Genomic DNA, 24,661 nt, shown 5'->3' with positions numbered 1-24,661 from the left:
TTGCATTAGCGGAGGAAGAGAGGGGCAAAAAGGGAGAAGGAAGAAGAAGCAGGGGGAAGGCATCTCACATTACTGATTACTGTAGTGTTTTTCTAACTATGGGATCCCATTAGTCCACCAGAACCAAATAAAACAATATAAGACAGAATAGAGAATATCAGAACACATTGCATGTGGCAAGGGTCAACGTTGCTTGTAAATATTTTCTCCACGTGCCTATGTTCATGAATGTATCTACTGCATTATAATGTAAAGCATGATTCTTACTGGGCATTGTGGTCAGAAATTTGAGACATATTCTGACATTTCACCTGTCTTCTGCTCCTGGACCTTCCCTTTCAGTCAATGAGAATTTTGTGTCCAAATTTGGCTATGGTAAACTCTAGATGCTGATGCTTGTTAACTTTCTACCATCACCTACTCAGGAATTGGGAACTGCCCCAAGGGTGCCCCACACTCTTAGTGGAAAGACTCCTGAATTTAGAGCTAAAAACTTGGAGTAGAATTTCAGTTCAGACAGTGATCAGTCATATGACCACGGATATGGTTGCTTAAAAATCTCTCTAATCTAAGCCAATCTTTTCTAGCCCAATCTATTCAATGAATATTTATTAATGCCTACATTCTAGACAAACACATAATTCTAAAAGAACTATGTAAAGAAGGATGAGGGGGATACTTAATTCCACTGATTGGAAGGGTAGGGTGTAATGTGTGAACTGAGCCTTGAAGAAGGAATAGCTTTTGACTGCCAAGTAGAGAACTGCAGGCTGGCTTTCCAGGCAGACAGGCCACCAGAAGTAGGTCCCAGGCCGGGGAAAGCTTCTGGCATCGGCCCTGAAGGAGATTGTGGCCTGGGTGATGCTGAGACTTTAGGTAGATAAATGGATGGATGGTCAAATCAGAAAATGGTGAGTGAGAAGCACAGGTTATGAGGAGATCATCCAGGCCCTTCCTTCGTTGAGGTGCCTCAGCTCTCAAGAGCCTTCTGCCTCCTCCTTGCTCTGCCCCCACTGCGTCTGTCTCTCTAAACCACCTAAGTTTCCTCCTCTTTCCACCCCCCACCAGGTGCACCCTGGCTCCACACATCACTCAGTTGGCATCCTATAGAACTTACCTTCTGCCTGTCAGCTAGAAAGCAGATTATAGCCTTGGTTACATTTTAGCTTTCCTTAGCATCCTGAGCACTGGGATCCCATTAGTTGTCTCTGATTGGTACGTGTCTGCTCTTTGGGGGGAACTTGGTTCAGGCAGGATCTCCTTTTTGAAGTCTTTCCAGACTTGCCCTCCACCCCTGTATTAATCAGAATTCTCCAGAGAAACAGAATGAACAGAATATAATGGTGTGTGTGTGTGTGTGTGTGTGTGTGTGTGTGTGTGAGAGAGAGAGAGAGAGAGAGAGAGAGAGAGAGAGAGAGAGAGAGATATTTAGTCCAAATTCTGCAGGACAGGCTGGTAGGCTGGCAACTAAAGCAGAGTTTGTATGTTGCAGTTTTGAGGCCAAATTCCTTCCTCCTTGGAAAAATTTAATTTTTGCTTTTAAAACATTCAGCTGAAAAATCTCAGACATCTCTTGTAGCAATACATTTACAGAGACATCTCCTAGGGCAAAGGAAACTAAGGAGAAAATAAACAAATGGGACCACATCAAAATAAAAAGCTTCTGCACAGCAAAAGAAACCATCAACAAAGCAATAAGGGAGCCCATTGTATGGGAGAACATATTTGGCAATGATACATCTGATAAAGGGTTAACCCTTTGCACTCGCTTGCTTTTTTCTCGATTCCTTTATTCTACTCGGGATTTAATTTTTTAAATACCCCAGATTTTACAAAGCGCGGCAATAGAATAAAAAACTGGAGTTTCTTTTCATACAAACTTATTTATTTGGATTTTTTTATATTTCAAATTATTGATACATTCAATAACCGTCACACTCGACATCCGAGTGCAAAAGGTTAATATACAAAATATATAGGGAACTCATACAACTTAACAAAAGGCAGACAAATAATCCAATTAAAAAATGGGCAAAGGACCTAAATAGACACTTCTCCAAAGTGGACATACAGATAGATGGCCAAGAGACAAATGAAAGAATGCTCAAAGTCACTGATCATTAGAGAGATGTAAATGAAAATGACAATGAGGTATCACCTCACACCTGTCAGATTAGCTACCATCAACAAATTGGCAAATGACAAGTGCTGGTGAGAATGTGGAGAAAAGGGAACCCTAGTACACTGCTGGTGGGAAAGCAGACTGGTGCAGCCATTATGAAAAACAGTATGGAGTTTCCTCAAAAATTAAATATGGAACTGTCATTTGACCCAGTGATCCCACTTCTAGCAATATATCCTAAGAAACCCAAAGCACCAATCAGAAAGAATGTATGCACCCCTATGTTCATAGCAGCACAATTTACAATGGCTAAGATCGGGAAACAGCCCGAGTGCCCATTAGTAGATAAGTGGATAAAAAATCTGTGGTACATTTATACCATGGAATACTATGCAGCAGTAAAAACAAAGAATCTCTTACCCTTTGAGACAGCATGGAGGGACCTGGAGAGCATTATGCTAAGTGAAATAAGTCAGTCAGAGAAAGACAAATATCACATGATCTCACTCATATGTGGAATCTAATTAACAAAATAAACTGATGAGTGAAGTGGATCCAGAGACATGGAAGCATGGAACAGAGTGCGGAATCTCAGAGGGAAGCGGGGGCGGGGGGGGGGGGGGCAGAGGGGTGGCACAGGGGTGGAGAGGTAATCACCAAGGACCTTGTATACATATATGCATAACCCATGGACACAGACAATAGGGTGTTGAAGGCCTGGGGCGAGGGATGGGTGTGGGCTGGGGGGGTTAATGCGGGAAAAAGGAGGACATATGTAATACTTTCAACAATAAAGAACTATTAAAAATACAATAATAAATAAAATCTTCAGCTGATTGGATGAGGCCCACCCAGCAGTAAAGAGTAATCTGCTTTACTCAGGGTCTATTGATTTAAATGTTAATCTCATCTAATACATCTTCACAGCAGCATCTAGACTAGTGTTTGTCCAAACAACTGAGCACCATGCCCGGCCACATTGACACGTAAATTAACCATCACAACCTCTCCCTCATTCCCCGGCCCCATCACACTAAAGTGTTGACAAGTTCTTGTCTAGGCCTTCACTTATTTTAATTCTTTCTGTCAATAATCCTGAAGAGATATAATTCTCATCATTTTCCAGATGAGAACATTACCATTCACACAGGTTAAGGGATTTGCCCCACGTCACACGGTTCTGGAAATGAAAGCCAAGCCATGGCCTCCAAATTCTGGTGCTTCCTGCTCTCGCCCGGCAATGTCTGTGCTGTGAATGTGACGGGTCCTCCCGAGCGGTGAGGTCTCCATACTGGGTGCATGGGGGCTTTCAAAGCCAATCAAACCTTCGTTTGAATCCTAGTTCCCACAAACACATGCAGCTGAGGTCCTGGGGTCATTTATTTAAACTCTCTGTGCCTTAGTTTCCCTATTTGCAAAATGAAGATAATAATACACTTTCCCTGGGGTGGTTTTAACAATGAAGTGAAATATGCACATAGTGATCATGCACTAGACAATAATAATGGCAGTAATATAAAAATCGTCATCTTTCACAACCCATTTATTTGGAGAGAATGAAAATACCTGTGTATTAACCTGGAAGTTCTGTCTCTGCCAAGATTTCATAATAAATGTTTTCAGTTGTGCATACATATATGTACAATCCCAGATTATTCCATAATTTTAATAAATGATTTTACATGTCTTTATTATTTACCTTACTAATATCTCCTCACCTACTTCCATGTACATTTCTACATTTGTGTTTCTGCTAGTCTATTGAACATCTAATTTTCTTTGACAGTTTTTTGTACTTAGCCTCCCGTTCCATGCCTTTTGTTCTGTTTACCTCCTAGAAGGCACCGTGTTGTGAGACGGTGGGGTCTGGGGCTCAGCTGTTCCGGCTCAAGTCCCAGCCATGGGTCACCTTGGATAAGTTGCCAACGTCCCTAGAGAGTCTTTGGTTTCCTCATTTGTAAAATGGGACAATGAGCAGCTCCTATCCTGCAGGGTTACTGTGAGGGCTAAGTGAGCAAAAACATGTAAACACTCAAAACACAACCTGACACATATTAGATATTAAATAGGCATGAATAGACATGGCTGTTTTTCCTATCCTTATAGTCTTTAACAGTACTCAGCATTCTAGGCAATGCTGAGTGATTCCACTGATAATAATGAGCTGATGTTGTACCTGGCCCAGGAAGAGGGCCGCACAGGGAAGAGAAGAGAGGGGGTGCCGCTGGAGAGACATGGTTCAGTTCTCAGGGAACCCATGTTCTGTAACCTTGGGAGACCTGCTGGAAGTAGCAAACACCGGCCAGGCGTGATGCCTGCCGCCACAAAGCACATCCGATGCCGTGGGACCCAGGCGAGTGTGTGGTTAGGACTCCGTTGTTCTCCTCAGCGCCTCACTGCCCCCACACCCTTCTCAACAGCACCTGCCACATCTTATGCAACAAGCCCCTCCTTGCCTCCACTGGATTCTGAGCTCCATGGGGACGGCTGTGTCCATGCCATTTTCACATCTCCAGCTGTCTGCCTGGTGGGAGCTCTGTCTCTATAATAGGATAAATTCATGAAAGTGCTCCAGCCACCCACGTCTCAGTCACATCTCCCCCTACATTCTCCTCAAGTGACCGGCATCTGGGCTCACAGAACCTTGTCCCACAGCTCGGTCCCTCACAGAACTGTACCGGGGCCTTTTCAAAGTTGTGTAGTGCCAGATGTCTCTGTATTCATACGCGACTTGTTCATTTATCAAGCTTATGGTCACCTGAGCAAGGTGCTAGGGCTGATATGATGAATGATCCAAAGTCCCTGTCCTGGGGGAACGGACATGTCCAGGACTGGTCTCTCTCTCAATCCCGTGTTCAGGGCTGGATGCTATCTCTTTTCTTTCTCACTTTTACCTTTTACGTTATAACTGCAATTTTCACCCCTAATTCTCATGTATTTTGAATACATAATGTAGTCAAATATGATAAAGGCAAAGGAGCAACACAAAAAGCAATACTGAGCAGGAGCCCGAAAAAGTCTGCATTGCATCTGTGCTCACGTCTAATGATATTTCCTGAGCTGAGACTGTGTTCTCTCGACGCTGTCCTCAACCTGACTTCATCTGCATTTCCCACCTCCTCAAACATTAAGTCAACATTGTAACATTCTAGTGCATTTCAAATACATTAGCTTTTTGCAAGCTAGCCTTAATGCTAGACTGGCCTGGGTGTCTTCGGGATTTCCAAACAGGCGCTTGTGTGGTCCCAGGGCCTCTGACGTGCGAGCCACGTCGTCCATCTGCTGTCCTGTCTTTGGGTTGTACCGCCCACATAGCCAACCTTCCTTTAGCGCATGTCTCCTTCGCTGCCTTTTTTGTGTGAACAGACTGATTCTTGTCATGTAGACAAGGAATAGATGATGCCGCAATCGGTCTGCTAATACATGGCAGAAAAGTGAAGACGTTGACAATCTAGGACTAACCATGAAGAAAGTAGGCTCTTTAGATGAAGAAATCAGCAAAGGCAGCCAAGGCCACTTTCTACAGAAGATACTTGGTCGAGGGCATGCTCCCCAGTAAACTGCAATAAAAAGTGTGGTCATTTTCTGTAAAAGAAATCACAAATACCCTTGACGTTGTTGAGTCGCAATTCTCTTATCTTTTAAGTCATGTAGAGAGAGCACATACTTCCTGGGGACTGATGCAGAGAATGGAGTCTAAAAGAAGAGATACTTTTGAAATATTTGTGGAGATTGATGTCCATGACAAAGGGCTGGGAAGTGGCCTGGTGGGGGTATGGTTGAAAGAGGACAGAGTTTGGAATTTGTCCCTTGGGGCTATTTTATGACGACATTTGTATATGTTCTCACTTGATGTTCATGACATCTCTGGGTAGTGGGTATTATTATCCCCATTTTTCTGAGAGAAAACTGAGACTCTCAGACACATTTATCTAGCTGTACATGCAAGATTTATGTACAGTATCTAAATTATACTTCGATTTATGTACAGTATCTAAATTATACAGTATCTATAATTATAAAAAGTATCTGAGGCTAAGGTAAGAGATATAAAGTAACTCGCTTTTAAGTGACTCAGCTACAAAGTGGCAGGGGTGGGATTCAGATTGAGCTCTGTCTGATACCAAAATCTGTGCTCTCATTATGCAGACCCAATGAAGGGATGTAGGTAAAAGCCCAGAGTACACCCTGCTAGGAGAATGGCAGTTGTCATAACGGTGCCGCCATTTCCACTTTATCACTGGTAGACATTATCAGTCTAATTCAGGAAAATGTTCAGGGAACAGTTTCTAGTTCTCAAACAGTGCAATGTGCCTGAGAAGATGCCAGAACCCTCGACTTCCTAAGGACTGCTCTAATCGACTTGAGTCAGTGTATGACTTTACCACTGTTTTCTTATATATCTATGTATAGATTCCATTGCTATTATAGTTCATTTCTCTGGCACATCAATTTATTCATCCTCCCCCCTCACCTCAAGTCTAGAGGTTTACCTAGTACTCTAAATAGTCCTTAGTTAATAGTCTGATCTATGAAGTAACCCTCTGTTTTCAGATTTCCTATAATATAACTATCTCCTCAACTTGTTCCTCATTATTCAAAGGCCATTGATAAGTAAACAGAGAATCATCTTGTTCTCTCCCATCTGCTCTCCTGAACTTTTTAAAAAATATATATTTTATTGATTTTTACAGAGAGGAAGGGAGAAGGATAGAGAGTTAGAAACATCAATGAAAGAGAATCATTGATCGGATGCCTCCTGCACACCCCCTACTGGGGATGTGCCTGCAACCAAGGTACATGCCCTTGACCAGAATGGAACCTGGGACCCTTGAGTCTGAAGGCCGATGTTCTATCCACTGAGCCAAACCTGTTAGGGCTGCTCTCCTGAACTTTTGAAGTCAGTAGGAAAAAAAAAAAAAAGAATTAACTTAGGTTTTAAAATGGAAGAGTTTGGTCAGAATTGAAATTCCAAACTGGTCACATGGTTCATCTCAAATTATAGTTGCGGGCTATGGTGGTTATTAGGAGTTTGCTTAGAATTTTAGAGTTGAAAGGAATTATTGTTTTAATAGGACCTTTAAAAATCAGCCAAAAAAAGCCCTGGCAGCTTGCCTAGACTATCAGATCTCTGATTTTGGAAATTGTTTTGTGTTTTTTTTTTAATTCCGTTCTTCATGTTTGTAATATACTTTAAAGCATAATAATAAGAACTAATGGTGTATGATGATTATCAATATTATTATTTGATTGCATTCTTAGTTCCTGCTACGCATTTAGTATTATGGAAAATCCCAAAGTAAATAAACAAAGTAAAAGAAAAAAATTACTGCCTCTAAAAGTAACCTCTTTGATTAGTGTTAAAACTAATGTGTATCTGAAGTCTTAGGGTGCCACCAAATCTGAAGCATTTAAAACTACCTAAAGCTACATACTGTATGATTCCAGCTATACGACATTTTGGAAAAGGCAAAACTATAGAGATGGTAGACAGCTCAGTGGTTGCCACTGGTTAGAGGAAAGAGAGCAGGATGGTGCGCTGGGTAGTTTGAGGGTAGTGAAACTATTCTGTATGATACTGTGGTGCTGAATACATGACATGACATCTTGCATTTGTCAAAACCCATAGAACCCTGTAAAACCAAAAGTGAACCCAACTGTGTAAACTGTAAACTTTGGTTAATAATAATATATCAATGTTGGCTCATCACTTATAACTAATGTGCCACACTGATGGAAGATGCCAATAATAAAGGACATATGGGGCGTAGGGGGATATGTGAGGACTCTGTACTTGCTGATTAATTTTTCTGTAAGCCAAAAACTGCTCTAAAAAATAAAGTATATTAATTTATTTCCCTCAAGGAGATCACAATCTTTTTGTTCTGCTCTCAAACTGAATTGTGTCTGAGGTCTTAGGGTGTCACTGATATGAAGTAATGAACCCTTCTTAGGGAAGTCAGAAAGGCGTCAAAGAATGAACTTGAGGCGAGCCTTGAAGAAGACACTGGCTTGGCTGGTGTGCTCAGTGGTTGAGCATCAACCTATGAACCTGGAGGTCATGGTTCAATTCCCGGTCAGGGCACATGCCCAGGTTGCAAGCTCGATCCCCAGTGTGGGGGAATGCAGGAGACAGCTGATCAATGATTCTCTCTCATCATCGATGTTTCTATCTCTTTCTCCCTCTACCTTCCTCTCTGAAATCAATAAAAACATATTTTAAAAAAAATAAAAAGAAGACACTGGAGTTCACCAGGCAGACATAGGTGTGCTGTGTATTAGTAGACACTTGTATTACATACTCTCTACAGATCAGGCAACTTTAAACTCTTTACAGGAGTCATCTCCCGAGTCCCCACCACAGAATAGATATTGTTATTTCTCTATTATAGAGGAAGAAACTAAGGTTCAAAAGAGGTTATCCAAGGCCACTCAGCTAATGAAAGGTGAAAGGAAGACTCGAGGCCAGACCTGCCTGCCTCAGAAGCCAGTGCTCTGTCACCAAGAGTAGAGATCCCATTATGTAGAGGATTAAGGGCATTCTGTGTCACCATAAAGGGATCAGAGTGAGAAAACAAAAACTGGGAGGTGAAGGTATCACTCATGGCATTTTAATAAAGACGGGATTTCAGGAGTTGCTTGATCAAGGCAAAGAGAAAGACTGTGCTTGTGGAGAGCTCCAGAAAAGTCTCTTCTTCAGTCTGGTCAGTGCCGCTCTTGAGTCCTAGCTTCACAGTTTACAGAGGGGCTGAGAGGTCTGACAGGGCTTTCAGAACCACTTTGGAATCAAGCTGATGCGGAGACAGCTATTTGCCCTTCATCCCAATGATGCTGTGCAAATTCGAGTGGCCTGGTAGGCAAGCTGGGGACACTGTTTCACTGCTCATTCTCTCTTCCTTATGGCTGCACTGCCCATCACATTTCCTCCAGTTCCCAGTGGGAAAGCATCCCTTTTGCTGAGCACATAGGGAAGGCACTGCAGATGGATGCTGAGCTGGCTCCTGGCCCGTGTCCCTCCATGCCCTCCAGCCCCATCAGCCTCAACGCCCCATTCCTGGGCAAAGAGGACAAAATTGCTCTTCTCTCTCTGCCCAAAATAACTGGACTCTCACTACCCTCCCCCAAACAGATACTTACGCCAAAATAATTAGAAAAATGCCAATCATTATTCTTTCGTCCTAGGAAGCATAAATTAGAGCTGTCTGATCTAATACACTGTAGAATAAAAGACAGCAAATCCTTCTTATCGATTCTAATCAATAACAACAGCCTCCCGGGCACTGAGCTAGGGCTTTACATGCATTATCGCACTTAATCTACCACAGAACGTCATAGATAAGGAGAAAGTCACAGTGAGGTTAGGTCATTCTCCCAAAGACACAGGGCTGGAGGGAAGCGGCTCAAGTTCTCTAAGGACCTACCTTCTGCTTCCGGGGCAATTCTCCTCTTTTCCCCCTCACATCCATAACGAAGCAAGACTGACAGATGAGGATAAAAATGTCAGTGAGCCCGGCCAGCGTGGCTCAGTGGTTGAGCTTCCACCTATGAACCAGGAGGCCATGGTTTGATTCCCGGTCAGGGCACATGTTCAGGTTGCGGGCTCGATCCCCAGTAGGGGGCGTGCAGGAGGCAGCCCATTAATAATTCTCTCATTACTGATGTTTCTGTCTCTCTCTCTCCCTTTCCCTTCCTCTCTGAAATCAATTTAAAAAAATATATTTAAAGAAATGTCAGTGAAAAAATAAAATAAATAAAAAATAACAAGAACAACAAAAAGAAATGTCAGTGATATCACAGATAAAGTCAATTGGAGAACATGACTTTAGGTCTGGGTGGAAAGTTCTTGCTAATATTCCCTGGGTGTCCCCCCTGGACCCCCAGACAGGTGTAGACCTCCAGTCACCCCACCCAGGTGACATAAATATGTATTTATTGTTGATAGTATTACAGCTATCTTCCATTTTCCACCCCTTTACCCACCCAGTAAATTACTCTTAAATGACTAGTAAATCAGGTCCATTCTATCCCGGTAGGTAAAACAGTGGATTTCTCCCACCCATCAGGTGGAGCCTGGGACCAGAAGGGGTACCATAGGGAAGCTCCTCAAAGGAAAACAATTTTAAATGAAGAGAAAGGCGTTTCCTTTCTGTTTGAGTTGGCTTGGGCTGCCATGACAACATGCCACAGACTGGGTGGCTTCAATAACGGGAATTTGTTTCTCACATTACTGGAGGCTGGGGATCCAAGATCAAGGTGTTGGCATATTCGGTTCTTGATGAGAACTCTCTTCCCGCCTTCCACCTTCTTGCTGTGTCCTCACAAGATCACTAACTCCCCCTCCCCCATCATGGAGTCCAACCATCCTGACTTCATCTAAATCTACTTACTTTACAAAAATCCTACCTCCTAATACCATCTTATTTGGGGGGTCGGACTTCAACATAGGAATTGGGGGTAGGGGGGCACATTCATTCACAATACTTTCCTCCCTGTCCCTTCTCCTGAGAAATCCCTGAGGAGAGGGGGCTTTCAACAGATTGAATACAACAGCGCTTCTTCAGAATCTTGGAGCAACTCAGAGTATTGCTTTCGTCACAGGGTCTAAAAGCAGAAGCATGACATCAAATCCTGGCTCCATCATTTACTTGCTGTGTTACCTTAGCAGTGCATTCAGCTTCTCTGGACTTTATTTTCTCATCTCTAAAAGGAGAACAGTGCCTCAGGGGCTTTAAGGAGATGATGAACGTAAAGGACATAGCATATCAAGTGCTCAATAAATATCAACAGAAAGACACATAATTTTGGAGATGTAATTTTGTGAAAAGAAGGTGCACCTTAGACTTGGTGAGAGATGGCAGTTTCTATCCCTGGATGCCATCCTGCGAAAGCACAGTGGTGCTACAGTGCCTCTCTGGTGAAAGCTTTAGAGTGATCACTGTTGGAGTTTAAGCTGCTAGTCAGAGTTGGGCACCAGCAGATGGGGGTGGGGGGGTTGGGAATAGTTCAAAGAAACCTTTGGAGGTTCCCTTTGGTGGGGAAGGACAGAATGCAGATGTCAGCTTTGTTTGCAGGACAGTGAGTGATGGCTGGTCTTGTGGGCAGAGAGGGGCCACTATAGGAGATTAGGCTTCTTTTTTACTCAGCAGTCACTACTTCCTTGTGGAATGATGCTGAGGGAAACTTAGAGATCACTAGTCCAAATCTCTCCTTTGACAGGTTAGAAAAGTAAGACCCAGAGAAGTTTGCTGATTTAATGACTTGATACACATAGTTAGTAATGGTGCTGGGCTTAGAGCACCAGTCTCTCCAAGTCGGATTACCAGTTTTCCTCTGGAACCATCCTGCCTCCCTCCAACCCAAGTTAATAATCTAAAACTAGAAATATCTTTTATCTCAGGAGCTCAGATTCCCATAAAACCTTGAAAACTATATTTTTAAAAGGACAGGAACCAATAATTATTAAGCACCTACATGTGCTAAGATGATACTAAGAGTCTTTTTTTTTTTTTTTAAATCCTCACCTGAGGATGTTTTTTCTATTAATTTTCAGATAGAGTGGAAAGGAGGGAGGAGAGGGGGTAGAAAGAGAGAGAGAGAAACATCAATTGGTTGCCTCCTGCACACGCCCAGACAGGGCCAGGGATCAAACCTGCAACCCAGGCAGGTGCCCAGAATAGAACCTGTGACCCTTTGGTATGCAGGCTGGTGCTCTAACCAGTGAGCAACACAAGCCAGGGCAATACTAAGAATCTTATTTGGGCTAAAGTTTTGTATTTTCCAACCAATCCAGAGAGAGAGAGAGAGAGAGAGAGAGAGAGAGAGAGAGAGAGAGAGAGAGAGAGAGAGGTACCATTCCTTCCCTTTTCACTTAAGAGGAAGCAGAAGCTCAGAAAGGTAAAAGGGTTGATTGCCCAGAGTCACAGGGAAGCAGATGCCTCTAGGCTGAGTTCTCACAACTCTGCAGAAATCTATTTATTTACTGGGCAGGTCAATTTTTTTTTAAATAGTGTTTCTTCAGTAGAAAAAGTGTTATGTAAATAGTAATAACGGTTTCCAAGCAGGCAGGAATGATCCTTTGAGACACAGACTTTCTTTTCAGATCTGTGCTAATTCTAAAGAGAAAATTAAAAACCTCTCAAGTTAGCTCTTGATATTCTTTTTTAAAACAATACTAAAATATTTCCTTTTTTAACATTTATGAGAGCTTCATGCAGATTTTGTTGGTTATGTCAAGTAGAAATGAGACATTCAACATTAGCCTCTCATGCTATGTCTCTAAAATTTTCCATAGCTTATTTTTATAATACTTTTTTCTGCTTTAAAAAATACATGCTCATTGTCAAAACTTTGGGGAATTTCAATAAAGATTCAAACAATATAATAAAAAAAGTCCCATATTTCCACTACCCAGAGATTACTATTAATATTTTGGTGGGTGCTTTAATTTATAGACTATTTTTTAGAGCAGTTTTAGGTTTACAGAAAAATTGAGTGGGAAGTACAGAGTTCCTATTTACTCTTTCACCCCCCATCTTCCCCCCAGTTTCTCCTATTATTGACATCTTCCACCAGTGTGGTACATTTGTTACAAATGATGAGCCCAAATTGATACATGATTATGAAGGCGTTCACTCTTCGTGTTGTATATTCTGTGGGGTTTGACTAATGTATCCACCATTTGAGTATCATACAGAAGAGTTTCTTTTTACCATTTAAAAAAAGCATACACAAAATGAATTTTGACTTCTCATTGGGTAATAATTTTATATGTTCTTCAGTCTAAAAATAGTGGTTATTGTTCTTCTTTATTAAAGTATTACATGTTTATAATAATAGTGCTGGCGCATAATAACCACTCAAACGAATCATATAAAGAAACAGACACTTTTAAAAAAGAATGTGTTTATTTTACGAATTCCATGAGTTGCATATCAGGAAACAAGCACGGAACATTTGTGGCCCAGATCCCAGCGCAAGAAGGGTCCGCGCTGCCTCTGTGGTTTTCCTGTGAATTCATGATTAGGCTTTGAGCCGCACGACAAAGGTGATAGTTCTTTGATGGTAGTTCTTTGAGTGAGTTCACCAATACAGTCCCCAGAAGGCTTGCCCTAGGTAGGCCCTGAGGAAACGCGCAGCTTAAAAAAATCCTTACCTGGCTTTTCCTTTGCTCAGAAAACTGCAACCAAGGTACCTTCGCCTAGACTAGAGCAAACATCCCGCCAAGGCAGAGGTGGGGGCGAGTGCGCAGAGTGGGGGGGCGAGTGCGCAGGGGGGGGGGGCGAATGCGCAGTGGGGGGGGGGGGGCGAGTGCGCAGAGTGGGGGCCGAGTGCGCAGTGCGGCGGGGGTGTGGGGGGGAGAGGGCAGTTGCGGGGATGACGCGGAGGCCCCTCCCGCCCGGGGCGAGGCTGGGGGTTTGATGGGGTGTGGTACGCCGGAGTCCCTGGAGGGTGGCTGGAAGGAAGCCCGGCTGGCGTGTGGGGGGTGGGAGGCGGGTGTAGTTGAAGGGAAGTGGCGCTGAGGTCAAGGGGGGTTGTGTAGCGGGGCCAGGGGGTGGCCGGCGGTTAGGGGGTACCCTGATGGAGAATGCGGGTGGGGGTGAGAATGGCTGGGAGGATAGGGGGGACCAGGGACCCAGTGGCCCGCGTGGGTGGGGTGCAATGGGCGGGAGCCCGGCTGCGGGCTTGACCTATGTGATGGAAGTGGGGGGAGTTCGGGAGGGGGGTGGGAAGCCGGCTGGGGGCGTGGTGTGAGGGAACCGCCCAGTGGCCTGGCTCCATTGGGCAGCGGGGAAAGGGGGGCGGGGAAAGCCGGGCCAGGGGCGTGGCCTGAGCGGGAGCGCGGCTGGGGGCGTGGCCGGGGAGCCCCGCGGCGGCGGCGCGGGCGGGCCTTGGGCGCCGCTTTCTCCCGCGCCCGCCGCCAGCCCGGAGGCGGCGCACCGGCGCGGAGGCTCTGCGAGCGCCCGGCGCGCTTGGAACTCGGGGGACCCGGCCCGGCCCTGGGTCGCAGGGAAGTCTTGCATCCGTTGACTTTGGAGACTCCGCCGAGTGGGGGCCGCGAGAGGTGAGGCTGCGCGAGGGGAGCGTGGGGCTGGGAACCCGGGAGAAGGATCAGCTCCGCGCGGCGGCGTTCGCAGCCTGAGAATGCCCGCCGCCTCCTCCTCCCGGAGCCGCCCGGCTGCCCACCTGTTGGTTCCCTGCGGTGGTTGCGCGGCGCCCTCGGCTGGCCGGGTGGCCGGGTGGCGTGGCCGGGGTGGGGGGCGGGGGGGAAGGCGTGCAGGCGCCGTCCCCAGCAGGACCGTCTAGGGGGGGACCCTGAAACTTCACCCCTCGCGCTCCACGCGCCTGGCCGCCCCGCGGATGGCGCCAGGAGCGGGGCCGCGGTCATCGGCGCTCCCCGCACCGCTCAGCTCCCTCCGGCGGCGCCACCCGCGCGGCCCGGGCCGGCCCAGGGGACCGGGAGCGCTGCGGTTGGAGAACTTCGCTCCGACGTCCAGTCTCTCCCCAGGTCCCACCTGGGTCTCTTCACGGGAAAGACCGTGGGACCTGGCGTTTGTGGGCTCCGAGTTTGATTCCATGTCTCTTCACGACACGGGGGAATGGCCACACGAGCCCCAGGAAGGTAGAAGCCAGCGCTGCTGCCCGCGTCTGGGAGCACTCGGTGACAGGTGGCGGGGCTGGCGGGCCACCCATCCGACTGAGCAGACTTACAGAGCCCGAGCAAATTTCCCTTTCCGCCAAGTGCGAAAAGCTAAACCAAACCAAAGGCAGCAACACTCGGTTAGTTGCTTCCTTCCAGCCTTGGGTAATAATGTTGAAAAATAGAAGAATAATTTGAATTATTTAGCACTTGTTACCTAGGCTATCCAAATTCACGTATCACCCGTGCCCTCCTCGCTGGGTTTTCTCCGCACACCACCTCATTTTCTGTGTTGACTGGTGTTTTTCCCCTATTAACCGCTCCAGGTCTATCCGTTCTTGGCCCTCCTTTGCTAACAGGCACAGGCATTTCATTCTACTTTATTTTTCCACCTTTACCAGCAAATACGTTCTTTTCTCTTGATGTTCACCCTCCCCCATCTTCCAAGCTTCTCACTGCATTGTTCTCTGGGTGCCTGTTAAATTATGCGCCCCTCCATGTGCTGAGGGAAGGTTGTTCTCTGTACGGGCCCTGCCATCATTTAGAGTGCCAGTGGCTGTTTTTCATTATCCAGTATTCCAATTTCCACCTTCCTCCCTTGGCCCCCATCTTCTTCCCACTGGGTTTGACTCTGCTTTTTCTTTCTGTGCTCCTAGGCACCGCCAATTGTCTTCATTCTCGCCCCACTTTTTCCCCATGGGGGCTTTCTAGCCTTTTACCTACTTCTCCCTGACCTGCGTTTTCCCAGCAACAGCCTGTGCGCACCCACACCACACCTTGCTTCAGTTCCTTTGGCTGTGATTTTTCCTGCTCCAGCATGATCTCAGACTCCTTTTCCTCGTTCCCAATCAGTTCTCCCGGACCTTGCAAGATATCCGGAGTGTCAGGAGGAGGCGGCAGCAAGCACCTGCATTTCCCCAGCAGGACCTGCCCATCTGCTCCTGTTCGTTTTCTTACTGAAGTAGTATCATATACATAGTTCTTCAATAAAGTGAACATCGATATGAATATGAATATTAGGTAGCATTTATCCAGTGCCCAGCACTCTTCTGAGAGCTTTATGTGCAATGATAACATCACTCCTCACATCCCTGTAAGGCAGATAATCTTACTGTCCCCATTTTACAGAAGAGAAGAGGGAGGCGCAGAGTGGTTAGGGGAGAGGCCTGCTTTCTCATGGCTGTGTGTGTAGTGATGGAGCCCTTCTCACCGGGTGCCTGGGCTTTCTCACCTTTTACCCTCAGACACGGGATCAGCTTTGGAAATGAGGTCATTACTTGCACGTCTTACTGAGTCTGGGATTCACACCAGTGGAATACAGAATGTCTCACCTGTAGGATGGGGTATGGGGGGAACCTAATGCCTGGTGCCCCTCTGAAAGCCTGGGGACCTGCCTGGGCCGTCAGTTCCGGGTCACTTCCCGCCTGCTTTCCTGAGGAGGATGCGCTGGCCCTCAGCCACAGGGAACCCAGAAGAAAGCTTCACAAAAACGACCATTGCCAACCGCCTGCTTCTGTGCATTGAGAGTTCCGTTTCGCTTTAGCCGGCCAGACCATTCGGGTCCCTCATAGCCCTGTGAGTTCCTGAGTCTTGTTTATTTCTGTTTCATTATATGATCTCAAACTGCCATGTTCTTCACGTATTTCCTTTTAATGTTCACCTTCCTGACAGTCGGAGGCAGGTATTTTTACTTTTGCAGACACGAAAGCAGAGTGTTGGTAAAGTTTTATACTTTAATAGCTGGAAGGGACCTTACATTCCACAGATGAGGAAACTGTACCCGCAAGAAATGGAGTGACGTATCTGAGGGAGAAGCGCAGGACATTAGACCTGTGCTTAGATCGCAGGTCTTCTGACCCAGGCCTGTCCCGGCGCCCTTCAGCCAGTGCCTTGACCTCTCCGCCTGCTGCTTGAAGCAACGAACCTTCTTTCCCTTCCTTTCCCGAGCTCAGAGGCATTGGAAGGACTCAGACTGGAAAGTGTCAATAGTTTTTCTTTTTCTTTTATGGTCTGAAAGCTAAACATTTTACAAAATGTTTGCTTTTGGTACATGTAATAGCATCAATGGAACCATAAACTACAGATGTGTACATTCAAATGTTTTAAAAAGAAATACTTTTATTTCCAAAACACCAGGAAGGAACACCAAATGGACATTGCTTTCTAGAGGCAAATCACGTAATACATGGCCGTTTGAAAATTAGTAACTGTAATAGTTAATTATATTTTCCATTTGTGGAGAGAAGTGCAGTAGTACAAAGCGATTACATGATTTTCTTCATCTCTGCATCTCAAATGAAACAGCAGTGACGGGGAGAGCCTGTCAGGTTAGTGGCTGATTCTGCGCTGGCTCTGCTGTGCCCGCCCCCTTCTCTTGGACTCGGGCTCCATCCTTGTCCTCCTGATTCCCAGCTGTGCTCCTGCCTGTCTATTTAATCCCTTTCTGGAACCCTCGGGAACCTGGAGGGTGTTGTTTACCCTTGATGCTAATCTCACTCCATATCAGCCCTTCTTAATGGAATTAAACCCCAATGCCCAGGTATGTGTTGTGTGTAATTAACTTCACTCTTATGCCCCTAGAATGAGATGGGTGGTTATGTACCATCCTTGGTAGAACTGAGGAAACATTTGCTCAAAGCCTTGTCTGTACTCTGTGGTTCAGATGAAGATCATTATACAGACAGGCTTCCCTGCTCTCCTTTCAGTTGACGAAACGGAGGTTCAGGGATGTTGTGTGGCCAGAGCTTCGCAGTGAGTGAGAAGACTGAGATTTGAACATAGGGCTGTCTGGCTCAGAAGACCCACGCACTTCCATGTGTCTCTCTGCTCTGTAGCGTGTCACTCCTTCAGGAAGCAATGTTCCCACAGAGCCTTTTATATACTAGATGATTCCTTCTTGCTGGAATGAGACATGAGAGGAGCGGCCAGGCCCTGTGAGCATGAGGCCTCACAGGAGTTCCAAGGGCCAGTCCTCCCTCGGCCTCATTGGTGCGGGTGGCGCTTTCTGACTGGGAGAGCACCAGGGAGCTGTGGCAATGCCAGGAATGGAAAGAGAATGGCATATACTTTTGCTACTTGATTGTGGCAATTGGCTGTGGTCAGCATGTCAACATTTCTGGACCCAGGTAATGACCCATCCTGTGGTCATAATGTTCAAATGTCTTACACATAGGAGTGTGACCTCATCTAACCAGAACCTTAAAGAACCTGGTTTCCTGGTCAGAAATAACCTCCGTCTGTTTCTCCTGTGGGAAGCCCACTCTGTCGTCGTGGAAGAAATGAAAGTTTACCAGGGACTGAAAATATCTTCCACTTTAGCCCTCCAGAGCTAGTCAGGAACATACCCTCCCTCCCTCTCCCCCCATCCTCCTCCCTCCTCCCTCTGGATTCAGCCATGGGATTGGGGATCTCTAAGAGGAATCTGCACAAGTAACCTGGGGCGAGGGGCGGCCTTTCCTCTTAGCTCCCATTAACACTGAGGCAGAATTTGTTTCCTAGGATTGACAGGCTGTCCCTGGAGGAAAATAGAACACAGGTCTGGAAAGTGTCACCGAGGGAGACAGACTGCAGGACACTGGGACCTTCGCTCACCATCTGGGGCAGGTGCAAGGGGGGAGGGCAGCCTAGGATTTTATTGTCTTACAGCAGAGGGGACAGAAGGCCAGGAATGCAATGTGTTCCTAATATGGGAACTTTGACCACAGTCTTCCATAGAAATGATGGTTCTGTATAACAGGAACAGTGAGCAGTCTTGTGCTTGAGAGCTAAAATTGCAATTCAGTCACATTAAGCAAGTTTCTGAGGTTAGGCCCTAGTACTTACTAGTAGTCACCCTTATGATAGATAGAGAGGAAAATTAGTTCCTGGTCCTCAAACAACTTACATATGTACTTTGAAGCACATCTGATTTCTATATTGGGACTCTGTGGCCTAAAGAAAAGCAGCCTCTGCTTCAGAAATCTGCTGTTTCTCCTCTTCCTGGTGGGGTGGAGTGCTTATATGTACACACTTACTGTGTACCTTTTATGTGCCCGGCCTTGTGCTAGATGCCAGAGTGGAAAGTAAACAGAACCAGCCCCTGTCCCCAAGAGGAGGTCACAGTCCTGTCTGGTGGGAGAAGCACACAGCAGGTGTGTGGGTAGGTGTTAGGGGAGCACATGGAGGCCTAGGATCCAGGAAGGCTTCCTGGAGGAGGAGCTAACTACAGCTTAGGCTGAGTGGTGACAGGAGTGAGCACGTTGGGGAAGGAGCTGGCAGAGGGAGGCATTTCACCCTCTGGGAACAGGAGAAGCAGAGGTGCGGAGTCTTGGTGACTAGGGACCCTCCCAGAGTGTGTGTGGCTGCCACTCCCAGCTCATCCTGTGTGACTCTTACGGTGTGCCGGGCAGTGCTTTTGAGTCAGCATCACTTGGGGACTTGTTAGAAATGCAGATTCTAGGACTCTGTCCCAGACTTCCTGAATTTGAAATTTGCGGTTGGGGCCCAGCAATCTTTATTTTAACCAGCTGTCCATATGATTTTCATGCACACTGAAGTTTGAGAACTGCTGTTCTAGAACGTGAGCTTTCCAGGAGCCCTAAACAGCCCCTCCCTCTGTGGCGACATGATAATCTTTTCGGAGAACAGTATCTGTGTTCCTAGCTGGTTGGGCTGGGTAAGGTCTTCCTTGTGTGATAGCCATCCACATTCCTCGTCCTTCTTCGCCAGTGCACATCTCACAATTTCTTTGCCCTCCCCACTCATTTCATTACATACTAGTAATGTATATTAGTTCTACGAGCCCTCCACCTGACATGATTTCTTAGTGTTTGGCAGCAAATAACCCGGGTTCAGATCCCAGCTCTGTGTCTTGCCAGCTTTGTGATTGTGGGAAGAAATTAGCTTTTCTGTGCCTCAGTTGCTTATCTGAAAAATATGGATAGTAATGGTACCCATCTCTTAGGTTTAATTTTAAAAAAAATATTTTTATTGATTTCAGAGAGGAAGGGAGAGGGGGAGAGAGACAGAAACATCAGCACACCCCCAACTGGGGATGGAGCCCACAATCCGGACATGTGCCCTGACCAGGAATTGAACCGTGACCTCCTGGTTCATAGGTCAATGCTCAACCACTGAGCCATGCCAGCCAGGCTGCATTGGACTTTTTAAAATCTTTCCAGGCGCAGTAAAGTTTGGGAACCACTGAGCTGTTGAGAGGATGAAATGAGTTGATTCTTGTGACATGCTTAGAAGAGTGCCTAGTTCACAGTGAGTGCTTAGACTAAGTCCAAGAGGGGAGGCTCCGATGGTTTGGGTGGTGGGAGGAGGAGAAAGGGGCACCATTTCAGTTGTTTGATGAATCCTTGTTCAATGCCTGTTGGTTTGGAGATCTCCTGGTTTCATCTTTTTTTGTGAGTTGGGAGGTGAAAGAGCCCTAATGTGGTAGGTCTCCATATCTAATTCTCTACGCAAAGATGCAGAAGGTCATGCCATAAACAGCACACAGACCCCCTTCTCCCCCACCAGGCTGCCCTTCCCAGCACCAGGCACCTGTTCCCTAGCTCTGACAGTAAACAGTTGAATTTGTGGCATGTAACCAGGTTCTACAATCGTGATGTCCGAATGCTTCACAGTGTGGATGGGAATGGGGTGGGAGTTGGGCGCCCTAGGACTCTGTACCTGCTCTAGTCTGTTATTGTACCTAAATACTAGTTTTCAAATACACAGTACATCCCTCGACCTGGTCTCTCTTTGTTTGGCACCTGATCAATCTTTTAAGAATCTAAATTCATCATGTTATAAATTGCATATTCTAACCATTATTGGAAAGAATGTATAATCTTTTTGCATACCTTGCCCTGTCACACGTACTCATTCAACCTTCATTCATTGTTTTATGAATTCAACAAGTATTGATGAGCACCTGCTTTGCACCAAACACTGAGCAAGCAATTTTAGTCCTTCTTTTCACGTGTGTGTGTGTGAGTGTGTGTGTGTGTGTGTGTGTGTGTCTGTCAGCATGTATGAAATATTTCTTTTGGTTTGAATTTGTAACTGCAGCCTTCTCTATACCTGTCTCTTTTGGTGACATAATTACCCAACCTTTAATAATAGAACATCTGAAGGACATTTTTCATGTTGATTTCATGGGCCTTCTTTGAACCCTACTGAGATTAATTAAATCAAATCCCCATGCAACGATTATATCCCGACAAGTTATTAAAATCCAGTTTGCCTGGGACCAGGCACATAATCCACAGTTAGTACCTTTAGAATGCAATCTGTGATCCAGTTTAAGTGCCGGGGGTTTCTAATTTGATTTAGTCCAGGATCGGTCCTATAGTGTGGCCAAATTAGTTAAATAAAGGAGAAATCGGTGAATTCCTATCTTGAGTTTATGATTTATCGTCTTTCTGTGGAAAAGTGAGGTGATGTTTTTGTTTTTGTGTTTTGCTGTGCAGGGCCTGCAAGTAACTGAGGCTTGCTGTTAGATAGGCCCCGCACATTTAAATGTGTGTTGCAAATGGAAATAATTGATTCACTATATTTGTTCTGCTGCCCATTTACAAAGTGAAAATCTACCACTGGGGAACTTTGTATGGCCAGTACACAAGTGGCTCAGTATTATGGTAAAGACTAGCCTCCATTGTGTGCTCTCACCATTGTCACTCAGGCTACCCGCAGCCTGAATAGGCTTTAGAAATACAGGCCTTCAAAGGAATTGCCCTTGCCTAAAGGTTCCATGGATCCTTCTGAAATAACATCCCCCAAACCCTCATTCAAAATAACATATATTCAAAAGGACTATATATTTAAAATAAGAAAAGTTAAAAGTGCATTTTAATTTTTAAAATTAATGAATAATTGAAAACACATTAAGAAAAGGGAGCAAAATAATCTTTAAAATGGTATGTTTTAAGATCTGCCAAACCTGCTTTCTATGCTTTTTCTACCTTTCACTTTTCTGACACAAATCTAAACTCCCCAGAGTGGATTGCTTGGCTCATCTTACTGAACAGCCTACTTGTTTTACCAAGTCGAGGTCAGCTCTGGCATTAGAGTGTCTCTCTCTGTGTCCTTAGGCCACTCTGTCGGAACTGTGGAGTGCTGCACTTCCCAGAAAAGGGTTGGGTACTTTCCTCTGTTTTGCGCCCTCTCCATTTCTTGGCCATGATCTATTGGTGTGTGTGTGTGTGTGTGTGTGTGTGTGTGTGTGTGTGTGTGTGTGATGGAGGCGGAGTGATATGCTCTGAGGTACATCAGTATGACATGGGATGAGATGCTAATACAAGTTGAGTCTTATTAGACTCCTGGCCTCACTCAGTAAATGAGACAGTGGAATTCTGAATAAGAAAATGACATTGCCCTGGGTGGCTCAGCTGGTTGGAGTCTCATCCTGTATACCAAAAACGTTCCTGGTCAGGGCACATACCTGGGTTGTAGGTTCGATTCTTGGTCGGGGCATGTATAGGAGGCAGCCAAGCGATGTTTTTCTCTCATGTTGATGTTTTTCTTTTTCTCCCTCTCTCCCTCCCTTCCTGTCTCTCTGAAATCAGTATACATGTCTGCAGGTAAGTATAAAAATAAAAATTAAAAAAAAGTGACAGCTTCTTTAAGCATTTAGTTTTCAATGACAAGTCCTGGCAAGGTGTAAGAAGACTGAATTATAAACTTGCAGCTGTGGAATCAGGATGACTCGGGGTTATAGTCGTATTTCCAACTGCTGTCCTCACCAGCGAACATTGGTCTAAACAGCTGCTCAATGTTGAGCCATCTGAAGGCATAACACCATCTCAGACTCAGCTCTTGAGATGCCATGTGTCCAGCAGTATCTTGTGCTCCCACAAGTCATGTTGGCTCATGGATAATGATGATGCTCTTTGAGATGAAGGGACAGACTATTTGTTCCTAAACACAGACGCGTCTGGTCAGGTGAGGCACTGTTGCTTAGCACATGCTTACAATGTCCAGTCTTGACAGTAATCCAGGCAGTGCTTACCTCATCTCTTCCCCTGCTAGTCTCACCTTCTCTTATTTGCTCTCTGTTGATGGGAGGAGACTGATGAAGGTTAACTTCCTGTAGACTTTTCTTTCTAGGCTAGAATCTTCTGCTTCCAGAGGTGGGGCCCAGGAGAAGTGAGAGGGTTTGGGTGCTCCATCAGTCCCTGTCTGCTGATCTGCCTGCAGACCATCTGTGCTTTTTGTGTGGCTCCAACCAAAATTAGGAAAAATACTCAGGCTCAGGGAATGATGTCTGCCTTCCTGCTGATATAGAGGGACTCTCGTAGGAGGAAGCAAGGACTCTTTCTGCTTTTCCTAATCTTACTTCTAATCACACCCCTTACACAAAGTGACTGCTTACCCTGAATGGGTGCTGATCCTGAAGCCTTCAAGCAGTAAACGGAAGTGAGAACACTCTAGCATCCCAAGGTCAATGCTTACAGGTGGATAGGTCAAACCATGTGATCCTGCTGCCACTGTCTGAATATGTCTGATTTGGCAGGCCAGCTTTCATTTTCATACTGATGCATCCGAGGGAAATTTATCACACGGGCTATTTTTAAAACCTGCTGAGATTAATTAAGTCAAACCCCATGCAACAATTATTCTAAAGCACAGTGGCTTATTATGTTTCAGAGCATGCTGGATGACTGAATTTAAACTGTTCAAGTAGATGATAACATTTTTGTTGATTTCCTGCTACAGGAGTCTAATGTCCCTTTTGTTTTTGTGGGCGGATCCTACTGATCTCTTGTTTTTGTTTTCTGCTGGGATGAGGAGTCTGAAGGAAGAGGGAAACACCTGTTGCAGCAGGACAGGACGGTTTTCTAGGCTTTCCTAGAAAGTTCTCTGTGGACGCCAGGTCTTACTCTCTACACAATACATCTGTTTTTCTCGGGTTGGGGATTTTTAAGAACACCTAGTGCTAATTGGAACACTTTCCTTCAAGATAAAGATAGTGGGTATCTGCAGATCAGCCTGGGATAAACAGAACATTGTGAAAGGAGGCCTGATTCAGCAGGAGGGCTCCTGGGCCCCTGTCCTTCTGAACTTGGACAGCTGCCTTCTGTGCGCTTCCAGGTCAACCGAAAAGACTGGGAAGCACTTGAGTCATTATTGACAAAGGATTTAAAACAAAACAAAACAAAACAAAACTCTCTAAAGCCCATGTTTGTGTTACTCTGTGATTGTTTTTTTAAAGAGAACTGGATCATGCAGTGACCAGATATTACATGTCCCTGGTTATTGAGTCTTTCTTTTCCTCATACAAACTCATTGCTGCAGGATTCAGAAAGAATTAGCTTGGAACACACTGCTCACGGATTTTTAGTTGGAAGATGTTTCCTCATTGGGAGGATCCCATAGCTATCACTTCGAAAGAGTGAGGAATTCAGACTTTGTCAGGATTCACTCACTCTCTGGGTGGTTTCAGGTTTCCAGGGAAGCGGCTGGTGTGCCATCTGAGTGCAGAGTCACTTGAAAGCATTGCCTGTCTGCCTCATGTAGTCATGCCATTTGGCAAGAGGCAGAGGAAGATGGTGAAGTGGTGGCCTTCATCTCAGAACCTGCAGAGCAGATCTGACAGCACCTGCTGTTTCCATGTGGAGGATAGAACACAGAGAACTGAGCTGGGAAGGCTGTGCCACTGATGTAGCTCACGCATGGTCTTAGAATTACAGTGTATCCTACTTCTCCCACCGTCTGAGGCAGATAACCGTGGGAATGTTACAAGAGTTAGGTGAATGGTTTCAAAGCAAGTGATATAGATGGCTGATAATTATCAATGACCTAATAGGGAGGAGCCACACATGCTTGCTGGTGCATGACTGGGTAATCAACCCTGGAATTCAGACAGACTTCTGGCACTAAGCCCTAGGGTCTATTACTGAATGTATCTATATCATTTGTGAGGTTTGGAGATT

The 24,661-nt window shown here is 45.6% G+C and overlaps 1 protein-coding gene across 3 annotated transcripts in view; it reads left to right on the top strand.

Annotated features, from left to right (window-relative positions):
- SPATA13 (spermatogenesis associated 13) overlaps nt 1-24,661 on the top strand; it is a 366,978-nt gene that overhangs the window by 187,561 nt on the left and 154,756 nt on the right. The window contains exon 1 of one of the 3 annotated variants that reach the window (XM_079774092.1): nt 14,000-14,183. The exons of the other annotated variants lie outside the window; for them this stretch is intronic. The gene's annotated coding sequence lies outside the window, so the exon portion shown is untranslated. Of the gene's footprint in view, nt 1-13,999; nt 14,184-24,661 lie in introns of those variants that run through there. 3 annotated transcript variants of the gene reach the window in all.

This window comes from Cnephaeus nilssonii (genome assembly GCF_951640355.1).
Source record: "Cnephaeus nilssonii genome assembly, chromosome: 6".
Lineage (NCBI taxonomy): Eukaryota > Metazoa > Chordata > Mammalia > Chiroptera > Vespertilionidae > Cnephaeus > Cnephaeus nilssonii.
This window is presented reverse-complemented; position numbering and strand designations above follow the sequence as displayed.